Source organism: Hyperolius riggenbachi, chromosome 12, assembly GCF_040937935.1.
Source record: "Hyperolius riggenbachi isolate aHypRig1 chromosome 12, aHypRig1.pri, whole genome shotgun sequence".
Lineage (NCBI taxonomy): Eukaryota > Metazoa > Chordata > Amphibia > Anura > Hyperoliidae > Hyperolius > Hyperolius riggenbachi.
The window spans coordinates 89,870,823-89,886,933 of NC_090657.1; positions in this window are offsets into that span (position 1 = coordinate 89,870,823).

Consider the following 16,111-nt stretch of genomic DNA (forward strand, 5'->3'; position numbering starts at 1 on the left):
ATGCAAAGAGGAATGTTCCAAAATACCTTCAACCAGTATCCATACCCTCACTGGAACCTACTGGAAGCATTTAGAGCAGTGGTTCCCAACCTGGGGCGATTGCCCCCAGGTGGGCGATTTGGGTTCTAAGGGGGGCGGTAAATTTGTGGGGGGCGACAGGGGGGGGCGATCAGTATGAAAAGGCAGAAAAAATAAAGTGTTGCAGTGTCACTCGTTTTTAAGAAAATTATGGGCAAAAAATATGATCTGTATAAAATATGCAAGTGTGCATGATAGAGTTGCGTAATTCCTCAGGGCTCGTTGGTCACGCGCCGGTGTAATGTCAGATATTGCAGCCCGGAAGCAGCCTTCCTCACTGAGTATCGCGCATGCTCAGTGGGAAGTTAGATATTATTTACCTGAAATATCTCCGCTTCCGCACCACGTACACTCCCAAAATTTTCAGGGGAGGGAGGGGATCTAGCTCTGTGTGTCGAATTGCAGCCCCCGAGCCCTGCTAGATCCCGAGATAGTTTTGCTGCAATCAGTCTTGGGAACCAGCGGGGCTCGGGGGCTGCAATTCGGCACAGAGCTAGATCTGGGGGTCCCCTCCCTCCCCTGAACATTTCGGGAGTGTACGTGGTGCGGAAGCGGAGATATTTAGGACGTTTTACGTGGCTGCACAATTTAATGGGACACAGGCTCCTACTGCGCATGCGGGGCTGCACAACGTGCGAGGCTGCAACAGCTGACTGTAATGATCGCTGCTGCAGCAGGCATTGCTGGAAGTAGTAGTGCTGCAGCTCAGGTGGTTCTGGTCTCTTTTCATGCAAGCTGCATGGCTTTGTCTGCCTTTCCCTGCTGTCAGCTTGTGACTGATTGTCATTCACCTGTGTGGGAATCTGCATGTCTGCTCCCATTGGATGACCTCAGTATAAAGATCTGCTTCCTGCAGGACTCCTCGGGTTTTCATAGCTTCAGTTTAAGCCTGTCTTGCTGTCGCTTCAGCCCCCGATCGTGTTTCTTGTTCTAAAAGATACTTTGCTGGTTTTGCATCATATATTGGTTCATTGCCCATATATATGCATACCAGCACGTTTATTATTTTCCTTGTATTCGTGTTACGTTGATACATCAGTGTCGCTGATGTATACGTACACGAACTGTTTATATCCTGTGTGCAGTTAGTCAGCTTTCCAGCACGTTTTGGTAGTTTGCGCGTATCGTGAGCACCCGTGCTGAGCTAGTATCCTGCTCCTGGTCCTGTTCGTGGATTGCGTTCATCTCTGCGAAGAGATAACGAATCCTTCTGAATCCTGTTCTGTTACTGTTTGTGGATTGCGTTCATCTCTGCGAAGAGATAACGAATCCTTCTGAATCCTGTTCCCTGTATTACTCCAGTCCTAGTCAGCGTTCCTGCTTATGTCATATATCGGTTCATTGCCGATATATACATATGTTAGTCAGACGTTACAAATAGTTTCATTGATAGCTGTAATTGTAATACGCTAGGAAAACATACTTATTGTATATTTGTCTGTGTTACGTTCATCTATTTTGATCCTGCTATTTCCTGACTATCCTGTCCTGTCTTTGTGAGGCACGCCATCGCTGCAATCGCATTGGCTGCCTCATTCCAGTCTGTCTTGTTTTGGACGCTTGCTGTCACTAAGTAGCCGCTAGCTAGCAAGCGTTCATTCTGTCTACCTGTCCTGATCTCCTCAGTTCTGGTTATGCGCTCAGCGCTAATTTGCGCTGAGACGTTATAGCGAAAGTATTATTTGTGGCTGTCGGATCTGCACCGGCTCTGTGCGCCACAATCTCCTATTGGAGTCAGTCCTCCCCTCCACTATACTAGGGATAGCCTGTTTCCTTGTGCTAGTGTGTGTACCTCCTCCACGTCAGCTCATGCGTTGCATGCTGACTGTGGAGAATACACCACCAAGCCTTACATTATGAAAACCCCATTACCAATCCCCATTGTGGGGGGGATTCCCAGAAAGTATGACACTGTTAACTATGGTTCCTGTTCCTTTAAGAAATTTGAAGAACTTAACTCTGAAACAGAAAATGAGTTTTTCTCTGAATGTGCCAGGTTCCTGGCCAATCCCGATCTCCAAGCGACTCCTGTTTCAACCTGGGCACTCCAACTAAGTTATATTTTGTTTAAAGGGGAATTATTCCAGTGGGCATTTGATGTTCTCAATCATTCCGAATTGAAAGAGAGACCGCTGGAATTTCTAGCGTTTGTGATCCATAACTGGTTGCGCATAGATCCATTGCCTTTTCCTCTTAATGAACTCCTGGCAGCAGGCCAATCAGCTTCTCCTTCAATTGCTTGCAAAAATGTTCAGCAAGCAGAAAGTGTTACTGATAATTTTCCTGCAGCCTTGAATAAATCACCAAAAACAGCAGGGTCTAAGGCAAAACGCAAACGTTCTAAGAAACGTGTCCGATCTGCAGAGTCGTTATCCTTAGCGACTGAGACCTATAATGAGATTCTGCCATTAACAGATAATGAAATGCAATTGTCTTTCAGGGGAGTTAAATGGACTTATGAAACTACTAATGAACTTTCCTCCCTGGCTAGGGAAAATAAAGATTTTTGTTTAAAAGAATTATCTGAGTATGATTATGAGGAGATATTACAGAGTATTGAACAAATCAACTTATTTGTGAAGCAAGGAAAGTTTGCATACACTACAGTTCAGCACTTGCTACAGGTATTGGAGATTCTTAGGAATAAGGAATCTGCCAATCACCTGCTAATTAACCCAATATATGTCCCTGCTACAATCATATCTGCAAACCATGATCTGCCTGTTAAGTATGCTTGGAATCCTCCATTTGAGAAAGGAGAGATGGAAGCTCTGGTCAATGAATGGAAGAATGATTCAAGTTCATTTTGTCAATTTTACAGTGCAAAAAGTGAATTAGTATTGAATGCATGCATTAAGTCTGCCTATAACCTAATAAAAACTGGTGTGTGTGGGTATGACTTTGTGGCTCCATTGATTGATGTGTGGGAACTGATTTTGGATGATTTTTATGTGACTCCGAATTCGCAAATTTGGCGTTCTGACCCGCCTGCTTCAGCACCTTTGGCTGATTCAGCAGGTGATTCGGAGCTCTTTTTGTGTGAAATTGAAGTTCCTGCAATTCCACCCTGTACCATGGATAACTCAGTGTTACTTACCAGTAAAACAGAAGCCACTGATACATTCTTAACCTTGCCCTGCGCAAATTTCTCAGCAGAGAATCCAGAGGTCCTGCTGACTTCCGAGTCCAGCCTAGCCAGTACTCATGACTCTTTGTTCAGTGAAACAGACACCAGAAAAATCTTGCCTGCCTCTGCAAACACTTCTGCAGAAATTACCTGTGTTAATAAAGTTCAACTCCTGTCTGATCCAGCAGATGCCAATAGATGCACTACATCAGTTGCCGAGTCCCAGCAATCCTGTCTAGAAACCTCAGAACCCCAGCATCTGAATTTTCCAATTTTACAAATGAATGGTGATTCAGATGCGCAAACATTGTGTCTTGATCTTCCTGTTTCTACACCTCGCTCTAGTTTCGTGAATAGCTCAGAGCATCTGCTATGTGAACCTGAAATCGCAGAATTATTACCTTGTTCAGAAAATGTTCCAGTAAATTTGCCCTGTACCATGAATTGTGCAGTAGATCTCTCCAATGAAACTCAGGTCACAGAATCATTATGCTGTCCAGCAGGTGCTTCCATGGTTTTGCCCTGCAATATGGACTGTTCAGTGATCCTGTCCAGTGAAGCTGTGGTCGCAGAGTCTTATGCTTCACCCAGTACTTTGGATACTTCAAACCCTCTAGCAGAGGAGTCTGAGGCACTGCTTACCTCAGTTGGTGTTGCAGTAATATTCACTTGTCTAGCAGCTGTTTTGGAATTACAGTCTGCTCTAATAAAACTTGATGAATTTCTGCCCAGCAAAGCAGAAGCCATTGAAATATTGTCCTCGTCAGCAAGTGTGTTAGATACCTTGCCCTGTACACAGTCTGATTTAACCAATGTTGTTGAGTCCCTCTCCAGTGTTGTAACAGCCGAGGAACTCCAGCCCTGTCCTCTGAATGTTTCAGAAGTCTTGCCCTGTAACATGGATAATTCTGATTCTCTGGTCAAAATAATAGAAATCTCAGAATTTCAGTCCGGTCTGATGAGTGTTCCTGAAACCCAGCCCTGTATCCTGAAAGATTCTGGTTCTCTGGCCGCTGTGGCAGAGGTTCCAGAGTCCCCTTCCTGTCCAGGGAATTCCTCAGTTTTGCCTAGTCCAGTAGGGGCTGCTGCAATACTGACTTGTTCTGCAGCACCTCATGAGCTCCAATCCAGTGTATTAGATGAGTCTCTGTCCAGTCCAGAGGTAGTTGTGGAGTCCCTATCTGGTTCAGTGCATACATCAGAAGATTTGTCCTGTCTTGTTAGTGCCCCTGAATCTGATTTGTTACTGACTTTGCTGGAATCAGCGACATCTAAGTCTGATCCTGCATTCTCGTGTAAAAGTCCAGTAGTTGCGAAGTCTAGTCATGATGATTTTTTTTTGGCCAGTCCTGGTTTTGGTCCTGTCTTGGCTGACCCTGAGGCTCACAGTTCCTTGACATGCCCAGAGGTTTCTCTTGTGCCAGTGTGCCCAGATGTTCTTTGTGTGCCAGAATGCCCAAGTGTGTCTAAGGTGTTAGCGTGCTCTGATGCTTCCTTAGTGGGAACATGTTCTGATGTTGCCAGTCTGCCTGCATGCCCAGAGATGGTTCTGGTCCCTGAAAGCCCTGATCTTGATGTTTGTCCTTGTGGCCCTGACTCGGGAATTGCCCTAGGTTCCATAGGGGTTCTTGATAGTTCTCCATGTGAGCCTAAGGGGCGTTCTGACCTATGGGGATCTCTTTGGAGCTTCAAGGTGTTCTGGGAGGTCTCTGAGAAAACTTGTCCTGGTGCCTTGGACTGGTTCAACAGTGGGTTTTGTGTTGGTAAAGACAGTCCCGGTGGGCATTGCAAAGGCTTTGGCGTTTTTGAACGGTTCCTGGAAGGCGGTGGGTATCGCTCAGGGAGTTTTCGGATTTCTTCTGGAAATCATGGTTCTGATGGGTGTCACACTGGGGCTTGTAGTACTGATGGGCATGGTTCTGTAGGTTCTGGTTCTGATGGGTCCAGTCTTGTGGGGACTGATTCTGGAATTCGGTCTTGCCGGGCTGTCCCGGTCATCATGAATTATCAGTCAGACTGTTTTGTTGGAAATTTCAGTTTTGAAAAGCGTCTGGAATCCGCTTTTAAGGGCGGGGGTACTGTAATGATCGCTGCTGCAGCAGGCATTGCTGGAAGTAGTAGTGCTGCAGCTCAGGTGGTTCTGGTCTCTTTTCATGCAAGCTGCATGGCTTTGTCTGCCTTTCCCTGCTGTCAGCTTGTGACTGATTGTCATTCACCTGTGTGGGAATCTGCATGTCTGCTCCCATTGGATGACCTCAGTATAAAGATCTGCTTCCTGCAGGACTCCTCGGGTTTTCATAGCTTCAGTTTAAGCCTGTCTTGCTGTCGCTTCAGCCCCCGATCGTGTTTCTTGTTCTAAAAGATACTTTGCTGGTTTTGCATCATATATTGGTTCATTGCCCATATATATGCATACCAGCACGTTTATTATTTTCCTTGTATTCGTGTTACGTTGATACATCAGTGTCGCTGATGTATACGTACACGAACTGTTTATATCCTGTGTGCAGTTAGTCAGCTTTCCAGCACGTTTTGGTAGTTTGCGCGTATCGTGAGCACCCGTGCTGAGCTAGTATCCTGCTCCTGGTCCTGTTCGTGGATTGCGTTCATCTCTGCGAAGAGATAACGAATCCTTCTGAATCCTGTTCTGTTACTGTTTGTGGATTGCGTTCATCTCTGCGAAGAGATAACGAATCCTTCTGAATCCTGTTCTGTTACCGTTTGTGGATTGCGTTCATCTCTGCGAAGAGATAGCGAATCCTTCTGAGTCCTGTTCCCTGTATTACTCCAGTCCTAGTCAGCGTTCCTGCTTATGTCATATATCGGTTCATTGCCGATATATACATATGTTAGTCAGACGTTACAAATAGTTTCATTGATAGCTGTAATTGTAATACGCTAGGAAAACATACTTATTGTATATTTGTCTGTGTTACGTTCATCTATTTTGATCCTGCTATTTCCTGACTATCCTGTCCTGTCTTTGTGAGGCACGCCATCGCTGCAATCGCATTGGCTGCCTCATTCCAGTCTGTCTTGTTTTGGACGCTTGCTGTCACTAAGTAGCCGCTAGGTAGCAAGCGTTCATTCTGTCTACCTGTCCTGATCTCCTCAGTTCTGGTTATGCGCTCAGCGCTAATTTGCGCTGAGACGTTATAGCGAAAGTATTATTTGTGGCTGTCGGATCTGCACCGGCTCTGTGCGCCACAATCTCCTATTGGAGTCAGTCCTCCCCTCCACTATACTAGGGATAGCCTGTTTCCTTGTGCTAGTGTGTGTACCTCCTCCACGTCAGCTCATGCGTTGCATGCTGACTGTGGAGAATACACCACCAAGCCTTACACTGACATTACACCGGTAAGGGAATTGGCGCAAAGTAGTTGAGTCACCGGCTATTTTTATCTGGCAAGGTCACAGCGCTACCCCCTCCACTGGCACCACCACCTGGCGTAAGGCTATACCGTACTAAGAGAAGGGGGGAGACAGGGGTGAGTCATCTTCCCCTAAGGGGCGATACCTCATAAAAGGTTGGGAACCACTGATTTAGAGGATGTAATTTCTGCAGAAGAAGGATCTACTACATATTGATTTCATTTCTTTTTTGTGGTGCCCAAATGTATGCACCTGCCTAATTATTGCGCACTTTCTGTAAATCCAATAAACTTCATTTCACTTCTCAAATATCACTGTGTGTGTCTTTTATATGATATATTTCATTGACTTTTTTATCTAAAAAAAACCAAAACAATGATTTATACAGGAAAATCGTGACAATTAACACGGTTGCCCAAACATTTGCATCCCACTGTATATACTAAACCTGGTGCATCCATGTTGAAGGGCATCTTGTGGATTATGCCCCCTTTGTACCTCATGCCCCCTTGTACCTCATGCCCCCTTGTACCTCTTCTGTCTTCCTGTGTCCTCCTCTGTCCCCCTTAGGTCCTCCTGTGTCCGCCTCTGTCTCTACTTGTGTCCTCTTCTATGCCCCTTTGTGTCTTCATTGTGTCCTCCCCTATGCCCCTTTGTGTCCCCCTGTGTCCTCCTCTGTAAGGGCACAGTACAGGGAGTCCCCAACATTGCGGCAGGTTGGAGGTTCGTATTGGCAGGTGATCACAAGTCATGAACTCTCTGTATTTGGACTATAAGACGCATTGACTTTTCCCCCCTCATTTTTGGGGGAGACAAAGCGAGTCTTATAGTCCAAAAAATACAGTAAATGGTAAAACCTGTAATCCCTTGCAAAAGGCGGACTTTATGCCACACCCTGTGCATGAGGACCAGGGTTGGCATTTTTGGTGTCACATGAAGCACTCTACCACCCTCCAGAGCCTCATATATGGGCAGATCTTATTCTAGTGTGCTGCACCAGACTCAGAACTTGTGAGCCATGCTAGGCTTTTGATGCTTAACGAAAAACAGATTGAGTGCTGTAGGTTATTTTTATTTCTTTTAAATAGTTTCTTGAAGAATTGGTTTTGTTAAAATAGTTCCCTTCATGAGATCCAGAGCAATTAAATTTACATTTTTACATAATTAATATAGTATATTAATTTGGTTAAATATATAATTTCATGGGAAATATAGTTATGCTCTCACCAGTAGCGTAGTTAAGGAGCTGTGGGCCCCAATGCAAGTTTTACATTGGGCCTTCCCAAGCACTCTAAACATACGGTGCACCTAACCCTGGCAAGGACAACCACGGTGTCAGAGGTGCAAAAAGCAGATGGGGAACAATTTGTTAATGATACTACTATACTTAATGATTACTATTTAACTACTTAATGACTGCTCAACGCCAATTGGCGTGAGCAGTGCGGCAGTCCCAGAACCACTCCACGGCAATTGGCATGAAGTGCTAAGGGTGGGGGTTGCAGGAGATTGCACGCGACAATGCGCGCGCATCTCCACATGAATGACAGAGCTCCCCTCCGCCATCAGTCTCCCAGCGGCGATCGCCGCTATGAGACTGTTAGACAGTGAAACCACCATCTATTTACTATGTACAGCGCTGCGATCTAGGCTGTACGGGGGACAGCCGTGTGACATGGCTGTCCACCTGGGAGGCACTACAGCGATCCGCTGATGGGCTGGCGGGGGGAGGGAGGGGGATTACAAAAATAATTTAAAAAAAACGTTATTTATTATAAATAAATAAACATCCTGGCAGAGATCATTGCCCACCAACAGAAAGCTCTGTTGGTGGTCAGAAAGGGGGGGGGGAATCACTTGTGTGCTGAGTTGTACGGACATGCAGCAAGGCCTTAAAGCTATAGTGGCCCATTTTATAAAAAATGGTCTGGTCACTAGGGGGGGGTTTAACCCTCCTGGCGGTATAAAAAAAATACGCCAGGAGGCAGCGCGGCAGTTTTTTTTTAATTTTTTTTTTTCTATATCATGTAGCGAGCCCAGGGCTCGCTACATGATAGCCGCTGCTCAGCGGCATCCCCCCGCCCTCTTCGATCGCCTTCGGCGATCTCCGATCAGGAAATCCCGTTCAAAGAACGGGATTTCCTGGAGGGCTTCCCCCGTCGCCATGGCGACGGGCGGGATGACGTCACCGACGTCACTGACGTCGGGACGTCATTGGGAGTCCCGGGCCACCCCTCGGCGCTGCCTGGCACTGATTGGCCAGGCAGCGCACGGGGTCTGGGGGGGGGGGCCCGCGCGCCGCACCGGATAGCGGCGATCGGGCGCGCGGCAGCGGCGATCGGGGTGCTGGCGCAGCTAGCAAAGTGCTAGCTGCGTCCAGCAAAAAAAAAATTAAACAAATCGGCCCAGCAGGGCCTGAGCGGCACCCTCCGGCGGCTTACCCCGAACTACGTTCGGGGTTACCGCCAAGAAGGTTAACACTGCGGTCCTTTAGAGGTTAAAGAGAACCCGAGGTGTGTTTAAAGAATGTTATCTGCAAACAGAGGCTGGATCTGCCTATACGGCCCAGCCTCTGTTGCTATCCCAAACCCCACTAAGGTCCCCCTGCACTCTGCAATCCCTCATAAATCACAGCCTTGCTGTGAGGCTGTGTTTACATCTGTAGTGTCAGTCTCAACTGCTCCCCAGCCTCCTGCATAGCTCCGGTCCCTGCCCCAGTCCCTTCCCTCCAATCAGCAGGGAGGGAAGGGATGCAGGCGGGGACTGGAGTTCTGCAGGAGGCGGGGAGAGCAGCAGACTGACACTATAGAGATAAACACAGCCAGCTCTGACAAGCTGTTTGTCAGCAGCGTGGCTGTGATTTATGAGGGATTGCAGAGTGCAGGGGGACCTTAGGGGGGTTTGGGATAGCAACAGAGGCTGGGCTGTATAGGCAGATCCAGCCTCTGTATGCAGATAATATTCTTCAAACCCACCTCGGGTTCTCTTTAATGATACTACTATTCTAAGCATCTATGGAAATTATTTTACTAGCACAGGCCCAATAAAGAGCTAATACTGTGATTGAGGGAGGGCCCCTCTGGCCTAAGGGCCCTGGTGCGGTTGCAAACCTCTGCATCCTCTATTGCTACGCCACTGGCTCTCATTATTCTTTATAGCAAGATTTATTTTTATAAATTATTTATACAGCATGTGTATTCACTTATTACCATACGGGTAAGGGAAGTGGTCTCTGCAGTTAGGCTTCAGCTTTGAAATATGCCCTACTGCAGCCTTACCTATCCCTTGTTTATTGGCCGGAGGGGGGGCAGACCTTGAGGTCATGACTTGGTGCCACGTAGTAGCAAAGCAATCCATTGTTCACTGTAAGTGGCAACTCATAATCCCTCCACATTAAATGAAACTCACCTGAGGCAGCTGATAACGACCGCCTCTGCTGAAAATGTACGTGAATGCAGCTGTTTCATCAGCAATGGAAATTATAACTTGATGTCAGCATGCAACAAGAAATGTATGCAACACTTTTCAGACACTAAGATCTAATTAAAGCAGTTAGCGTATTTTTTCCTGCTTACCGAGGCTGCTTCACAGCATATCAGTTTCTGCTGCTATTCGCCGGCTCCCAATTCCGTGGAGTTTGAAGACAAAGGGGGCACCAGGCTATCATTTTTGCAGGGGGGGGGGGCTATTAAGTCTAGTTACGCCCCGAGTCATCATGCATGACTCTGCCTACCAATGTCAATGAAGAGGGGTAAAGGAGGATGCAGAAGAGGATCACTGACAGAGCCAGTGATCAAGGTTCGCGGCTGCAGGATCAGGTAAAGTATAGCTTCCCTGCGCACTCTGAATTGAATTTTCTGTGTCTTTAGAACATAAGACGCACCACATTTTTTTCTTCTCAAATTTTGGGGGAGAAAAAGTGCGTCTTATGTTCTAAAAAATATGGCAACTAACAGGCCTTCCCTTCTGACAGTTGTCCAATCATGCTGGCAGTGTAGCACTCTTCTTCTATTCCGCTTCCTGCACTCTAGCCATACTGCTGCATCCTGCTGTACCTTATGGGAAGAGGCCAAGAACAGTTGTAGACTTTTTGTCCCCTGAATCGCCTTGTTTTTTTTTTCAAGAATGCCAGTGTTGAACAGCTAAGCTTCTATTTTCAATCGTTTTTATTACATTTTCAAAAAAGGGATGAACAACTTATACCAGGATACACATCACTGGCGTAACAATAGGGCCTGCAGCCCCTGCTCCTGCGGGGAGACGCGCCCCCCCTGGGGCCCGCTCGGGGCCGTTTTGCGGGGGTTGGAGGGGACGCAGCATAAGGGGAAAGCCATGCAGCAATTCGGCGGGGAGGGGGGACGGCCCCCCTCCCTCACCTCGGGGCTCTCCCCTCTTCAACCCGGAAGGAGGAAGTGTTTGAAGTCACGTAAGCGCCGAGTGGAACGCATCGTGGGAGGCGCCAAGGGACGGCCGGAGAAGACGTCAGAAGGGTAAACTTGATCCCCAGCCCGTCGCACAGCAGTACTGGGTGTCATCCGGATAACTACTATCCGGATCACCCGAAGATGAATTTAAGCCCATGCTTGCCCGCCGCTGCCCAGACACTGCCCGGACTTAGATTTAAAGTGGAGGGGAGCGCAAAGGGGAGAGCCCCGAGGTGAGGGAGGGGAGGACCATCCCCCCTCCCCGCCGAATTTCTGCATGGCTTTCCCCTCATGCTGCGTCCCCTCCAACCCCCGCAAAACGGCCCGGGGAGGCTCAGGAATTCGGCAGGGGGGCCCAGTGGGGCCTAGTTACGCCTCTGATACACATCATATGAAAGTACCGGTACAGTAACAAGAATGAAAAGCAAACCTCACCTACAAGGTTGACAATAAAGTACATGTTGTTCCTGACCAACAGAGAACATGCAAGCATATGATACCTATATGCAACAGAGGAGGTAGGTGTTTACTAGCTGTTAACATAACAAACCAACTAGATCATTTGCAAGGATGTATTTGAAGAATGGGGGAGGAGGGGAGGGGGGGATAGGGTAGGGAGAGACATCCACATTAACATAACTCTGTAGAGAAAGTCCTCCATCCTTTCACTAAACCAATTATGGTTGGATGGAGACCACTCTTATCAAACCTTCTGACAATTGCAAATGTGACCAAACCTCCAGTGAGGTCGGCCATGTCATATATCTTGCATAGTTTTAGGATCGAAAACTAAGAGATAACATTTATTATAACGGATCAAAGGGAGAGAAAGGGATATGGGTTAGTTTGTTTAGTTAAGGTAAGGGGCTTATGGAACGGGTTGCTGCATCCGTACATCAATTGGATTTAATCAAATGGAAGAAGATAAAGTAAGGAGAAAGAAACCAGAAGTAGAGAAGGAAGAAGGGAAAAAAGTATGGAAAGGAAGGAGGGGGCGGGGGGAATATGTGTAGGGACAAGGAGTATACTGCCTATCAGTAGTTATGCTGGAGGCCTAAAGGACTCAAGACCAAACCAAAAGTCTCACCAAGTGGGTACCATCGTGTCTTGTTCTGGATCTAGAAGATATGAACAACTAAGCTTTTAATGTCTTTTGAAGGCTGTTAACGGCTTTCAGTGCATAGCGTTTGAGAATGTTGCATTTTCTGGGCTTTTGCTGGAAGTATAGGGAAGGGGCTGAGATTTTACCAGCTTTTGTTGGCTTTCGTTGGCTTTCAGTGGCTTTTGCTGGCATTCAAATGCAACACCAGCAACAGCAATCGACTTCTAGAAGCTGCATGTTGCTTTTGAGACGAGATGCCAGGATCTGCTGACAGGCTTTCATGAAAGCCTGCGAAAGCTCCTACTAAACACTCAAATTCACTTGCATGGGACCGCGGTAGATCCCTAAAAAAAATTACTTTTAAAACGCTGCATTTATTGCCAGCAAAACATCCGTGTGAACTTTACAGCATGCATCACTTTATTCCAACAGATTCCGCCGCAGTGCACTGACACCGCGCCAATGTCACTATCCCATTACAATATAATATTGTGTAATATGCAACACAATGTATTGGTAGGAAACTGAGAGGAACATGTCATTGCTGACGCAGAAAGTGAACAGAGGCGCCAACAGTTAAAACATGCTAAAAACTTTAAGTGGTGGAGGCAGTGGTGGACATGAAACTGTCAGTTTTCAAAAACATAGATTTATTAACATACTCTAAAAACAGCTCTGCAGCGCGTTTCACAGGTACAGTCCTGCTTCATCAGACAATAAACAAAGGAGTATCTAACAGTCATATGTTTTAACAACCTCAGAGGCGATTGGCGTTGCTAAGACATATGACTGTTAGATACTCCTTTGTTTATTGCCTGATGAAGCAGGACTGTACCTGTGAAACGCGATGCAAAGCTGTTTTTGGTGTATGTTAATAAATATGTTTTTGAAAACTGACAATTTCATGTCTACATCGGGGAAGTCCACCACTGCCTCCCTCACAATTTTAACGTTTTTAGCATATATCCTGTTCGTGCCTCTGTTCACTTTCTGCTATACTTGTGTCCACCCGTGGTAGGTTGATATACCCCTTTTTTCCCGATCTACAGAGAGAGACTTCTTAATCTCCCCACCTGCCTGTACAGTGGTTGCCTATTAGGTAACCCTGGTTTTTGAGTATTATTTTACTTACCTACACTATTAACCAATACATACTACACTACATTGGGCTCATGGCGTCTCCTCCTTTTGTATGTCATTGCTGACGTCAGTTTGAAAAATGCTACTTGTCTGGTTTCTGTTGTTCCAAGTAAAATTTCTGCCAACTAAACATGCATAGTTTTCTTGCAAGCTCTCAAAACTTTAAAGGGGTACTGTGGCTATAAATAAAAACAAAGTGTCACTTACCTGGGGCTTCTAACGGCCCCTTGCAGATAACCTGTTCCGTTCTGACGAATCCTCCTTACCCCGCCGCGAGTCACCTTCCAATTATTCGTCTAACTAGACGGATGTCACTGCGGCTGTGTGGCCGTGGCCACTGGCCACTCGGGTCCTCGCTTCCGCTCGCGTCTCTGGGAGCTTACTGCGCAAGCACAGTACAAAGTTTTCTGGTACTGCGTCTGCGCAGTAAGCTCCCAGAGACGCAAGGCCATGGCCTTGCAGCCGCAGTGACATTCATCTAGTTAGATGAATAATTGGAAGGTGACAGAACCCCTTTAAGTTTCTTCTTCTGGTATAATACAGAACTAAATCACAACCATATGGTAGGTACAGTTTTGTATCATGCCTAAAGAAAACAAAAGTATGCTTTCTTAAAACAGAAAGTACTTGCAATAATTCAGGTTGGCGTGAGCTCCGAGATGTCTCCCAGTACATCCCTGCTGAAATATGCAAATTATCCATTGTTGTCCCTGCAAGCCATCCACACTTCAAGATCCGCTGGAATGCAGTCATGTGTCAGCTTTTTAATGTTACAGATTTATTGATCCTCATCAGTGCATGGCATGGATTAATATGGCTCTATGGGGTAGGACTTGAAACACCCAGAGTTACAGACTAACCAGCAAGCTCATGATGAACCACAACTTCTAGGAGTGTGTAAGGGGCTACAATGGACCAAAAAGCACTCCTAGGGCCTGTTTTTTTTTTTTGGGAGTGCCGGTGATTTTTAAAAACACCCTGAAATCGCTAGTGCAATGAATCCTTATGGGATAATTCATATCAACGCTCTTTGTCCGCTTTCCGCTCAGAAAAGCGCTGCATGCAGGGGCAAATCCAGGATTTTCAAGGGGGGGATTCCTGAAAGCGGCATGTGGGCGTGGCCAAAACATGATGTGCGTGGAGCCAAATACTAGCAGTTTCTAGGCTAAATTGCACCCAGGGCGAGGGCGTAAAATGTGCCCCAATGTGGAGACAGGTATAGGTGCCCACAGTATAGGTAGCCAGCCAAATATAGGTAGCCCATATAGTTGCCCCCAGTATAGGTTAGATAGGTATATGGCTCCAGTATAGGTTAGATAGGTATATGGCTCCAGTATAGGTTAGATAGGTATATGCCCCCGTATAGATTAGCTAGGTATAAGCCCCTCAGTATAGCTTAGATAGGTATATGCCCCAGTATAGGTTAGATAGGTATATGTCCCCCAGTATAGGTTAGATAGGTATATGCCCCCCAGTATAGATAAAATAGGTATATGACCCCCAGTATAGGTTAGATAGGTATATGCCCCAGTATAGATTAGCTAGGTATATGCCCCAGTATAGATTAGCTAGGTATATACCCCAGTATAGGTTAGATAGGTATATGCCCCAGTATAGATTAGCTAGGTATATGCCCCAGTATAGGTTAGATAGGTATACCCCCCCCCCCCCCCAGTACAGATTAGCTAGGTATATGCCCCAGTATAGATTAGCTAGGTATATGCCCCATTATAGATTAGATAGGTATATGCCTCCAGTATAGGTTAGATAGGTATATGGCTCCAGTATAGATTAGATAGGTATATGGCTCCAGTATAGATTAGATAGGTATATGGATCCAGTATAGATTAGATAGGTATATGCCCCATTATAGATTAGATAGGTATATGCCTCCAGTATAGGTTAGATAGGTATATGGCTCCAGTATAGATTAGATAGGTATATGGCTCCAGTATAGATTAGATAGGTATATGGATCCAGTATAGATTAGATAGGTATATGCCCCTCAGTATATCTTAGATAGGTATATGCCCCAGTATAGATTAGATAGGTATATGCCCCAGTATAGATTAGCTAGGTATATGCCCCTCAGTATAGCTTAGATAGGTATATGCCCCAGTATAGGTTAGATAGGTATATGCCCCCCAGTATAGATTAGATAGGTATATGCCCCCCAGTATAGATTAGATAGGTATATGCCCCCCAGTATAGATTAGATAGGTATATGCCCCCCAGTATAGATTAGATAGGTATATGCCCCAGTACAGGTTTGATAGGTATATTCCCCAGTATAGGTTAGATAGGTATATGCCCCAGTATAGGTTAGATAGGTAGGCGGGGGGGGGAGCGGGGAGAGAGGAGTTTCCACTTACCTGCCTTCATTCTGCACGCAGCTTCTATTTTCTGCTTGTCCCGGCGTGCGTCGCATCGGTAAGAGCTCCCCCTGTGATGGCGCTGTTACCATAGCGACAGACGCCGGGACAGGAAGTATATGGAAGCCGCGCAGGATCCAGGCACCGTAAGTGTAAAGTCTTCTCTCCCCGCAGCTCTGCCTTACGCCCGCCGCCAGCAGCAACCGAGGCCCCCGCAGCGCTGCACACATATCCTTCTGGTCGCGGGGGGGGGGGGGGTGTTGCAGACACCCGGAATACCCCCTTCGGTGCGCCTGCGGCATGTACCATTTTTGGGGCGATTTTGCTACAATGGAAGGTATAGGAAAAATGCAAAATGCCCACAAGTCACTTTGTCCGGCGATTATCCAGCGATTGCGTTCGTGCTTTTATGAATAAATACATTGTATTTATTCATGTCCGGGTTAAAGAGTTCAGGAAGTGAAAAAACGGAATCGCTCTGCAAAAGCGTTTACGA